We start from the raw sequence: 3,417 nt of genomic DNA on the forward strand, positions 1-3,417 counted from the left end.
AATTCCCATTTTATAGTTGAGAAAGCTGAGCAGACAAGGTTAATTGACTTGGGCCCAGGATCACAAAGCTAGTAAGTAGAGAAGGCACAGATCTGCCTGACTGTAGTTCTAGCACTTTAATACCTAACACTTCCAATAGAAGAGGGCCTATGAGCTTCATTTTGCCAGAAGGTAGGGATTAAAAGAGGAAGTGATGAGGAAGGAATTCATTCTAAGTATGGGGGATACCCAGTACAAAAACAAGGAAGAAGGAAATGGAGTCCTTAGTTTGGGAAACAGTGAGTGGCAAAGTAGGTCAGTTTGTCTGGAAAGTAGAGAGCCTGAAGGGAATAATGTGCAATTCATTTGGAAAAATGTTTCATTCTTGGAATGTTGCTCTTTCTCTACCAAGTAAGGGCTTGAGAGAACAGGAAAACTGTACAAAACTTTCCTTAAGCTATTAAATGCATAATCTAACTTCATACTTGAATTGTTTTATATCCAGACTTGTCTTTGTAAGCAAACCAACTTTGTCCTGATACCACCAGCTGTCAGTGTCTTCCCTCCACACCTGCTCATTACTTTGTCTATACCTTGTAAATATTTTTAATTGCACAAGTTGCGTCCCCTAATAGAATGTGAGCTCCCTGAGATGAGGGACTGTTTCATTTTTGTCTTTATATGCACAGTGCCTGGCACATAGTAGGTACTTAATAAATGCTTGTTGATTGATTCATCAATTTAGCTTCTTTAGCTCCCTCTAATATCCATTCATCTTACATAAATTATCATCTCAGTTTAAATGATTTCAAATTAGTGAATAAATATTAGATATAAACAAATATTTATATATGATATTTATAATATATAACATATTCAATATAAAAGGTACTGGATTTGAAGTCAGCGGTTTGGGTTTGAATCCTAGCTTTGTTACTATCTGTGTAACTTCAAACAAGTTACTTATCCTCTCTGGACTTCAGCTTGCTCATCTGTAAAGTGAGGGGACTGGGTCTGATGACCTCCAATTTTCCATCCGTCTCTCTATATATAATTTGTTAAACTTATGTTATTTGAAACCCCCCCAAATGTGTGATTTAAAAGGATCAAAATAGTTAGACTATCTAGACACAACCCCCTGATCCACCCTTTCCCTGCTGTTATCTGAAAACCAAATTGAAATACAATATATAACAGCTTTCTTCAAGCACCTGCAGAGACTTATTTTGTTTTGGCTCTTGAGAGCAGAGATGGAAACAATGAATGAGGGGAAGTTGCAGGGGGGCAAATTGAGTCTTGATGCAAGCACATGCTTCCTAACAATTAAGGATATCTTAAAGTGGAAGGGGCTCTCTTAGGAGGTGGCAGGTTTCCCTTTAATGGAAAGTCTTTCAGCAAACATTGGTTGACTAAGTTATTTTATATGTTGTGGGGCTAATTTTTGGTCAGATATTGGTTGAGTTAGCCTCTGAGTTCTCTTCTGGCTCTGGGATTCCAGGATGCTATGAGATTTAGAGGTTAAATGATCCTTCTTTTCCATTTCTCTCTTTTTTCTGTTCTTTCTTTTTTACTCCCTCTCTTCCTTTTTCTTTCTTCCACCCTCTTTGTTCATTTCTCTGTTCTTTCATCCTCTTTTTATTTCTCTTTTATCTCTTCCTCCCTCTTTTATTTCTTTCTTTCCTTCCTTCCTTCCTTCCTTCCTTCCTTCCTTCCTTCCTTCCTTCCTTCCTTCCTTCCTTCCTTCCTTCCTTCCTTCCTTCCTTCTTCTGTCTCTGTCTTTTTTTCTTTCCATATTGAAAGCCATGCTTCAAACAATAAATGATTTATATTTATCCAAGTAGGACTTATTTTCAACTTAGCCAAAATTAAAGCCAGGTAGCAAAACTTATCCACAACATAGAGGACCTTCTTCATTTCATACCAGCACTGTAATGTCCTCAATGATTTATATTTAATTTTTAATGTAGTCACCTGTCATGAGTAATTACATGAACTGCTCATAGTATTCTCTTCTCTGTTATGTGGCTTTTCTTGGAATAGCTGTTGGGAAATATTACCTTGCTGATAAATTTCTCTTCTGAAGACATATCAAGCAAAAGTTTCAGGGTAGTGCCTTTTCCCCAAGTACAAACAGACCAGGGTTAGAATTAGAGAGTTCTCTTTATTAATTTCTTCAGAGTTTCAGCAACAAAGATCACTAGGTGACTCAGGAAAAAAAAGTCAGAAAAGTTAGTCAGGTCAACTGTCTCCTTCTGAGTTACAGGCTCAAAGATTAGGTTAATTTATGATTAGTACTTTTGAGACTAGACCTGTGATTTTATTGATATAGGGAACTCCCAGATGAGAAAATCTCTCTACTAAGGCAAATTGACATCTCTGCAGTTTATAGGGTTAGAGAGTTGCTTATAAGAGATTATGTGACTGGTTGATTTATACAGGGTCATTCAGCCAGTATGTGTCAAAAGAGGAAGTTGAGCCCAGATGTTCCTTCTCAGAGACCAGGTCTCTATCCACTATGCCAGGCTACATCCCTATCATTAAAATCCAGAGCATATTAAGGGACTTAGTGCAGTTTTAAGCTCATTAAAAGTTTAAAATGAGCTTAAAACTGCTTAAAATCAAGCAGAGCTGTTGTATTTTTTCCTATCACTTTCACAGTACCTGTTATCTAGTAAGCAGCTTCTAAAAAGACTCCAACAAATAAGCCATGTGAGGAAGTTCATCTTCCAGGGGGAACAATCAGACATGGATCACTTACCCAGTAGAACACAGATAATGACATGGTGGGTTGAGAGGCAAAGCAGGTTATCAGATAATGCATGGTAAAGGTTCCCAAAAGTCCAGCCACGGTAAGCATCTGTTGGCATTGTTTGCATTCACTCTTTTCCCATAGAAACTGTCAGCAACTCTCAAAGATGGCTGATATGAATCACTACTAATGCAGGCCCCCTACATCTCATTGACTCTTCAAGGCTTTGTTGTGTGCAGTGGTTGGTATAAGAGGGGTAGCGTAACAGCTGCATTAATTAGTCATAGTTGTATCCTCTCTGTGATTTCAGCAGCTGGTCAATGTTAGGTGGCTTTGCCTGCCAATAGTGCTGCTAACCACTGTCAATATAAATACTCTTTGGTGACAGCATTTTATTGGTTATTGTTATGGTAAGAAGGACCCATAACTTTAAGTATAGGATACAAGTCAATGAGAAAAGTTTTGTAAGTCACAGCAAGTCAGACATAGATTGACTCACGCTAAAAATCTCTATAATCCAATGGACTTTTCACAAATAATTTTCAGCCAGTGTATGTAGAAGAAAAGTACAAGGTGACAATATTTCATAGTTATAGGATACGGTTTTGCAATATCTTACATCATAGATTAGGAGTGGGGAACCTGAGGCCTCGAGGTCACAAGTGGCCCTGTAGGTCCTCAAGTGTGGT

This window comes from Notamacropus eugenii, chromosome 5 (genome assembly GCF_028372415.1).
Source record: "Notamacropus eugenii isolate mMacEug1 chromosome 5, mMacEug1.pri_v2, whole genome shotgun sequence".
NCBI lineage: Eukaryota > Metazoa > Chordata > Mammalia > Diprotodontia > Macropodidae > Notamacropus > Notamacropus eugenii.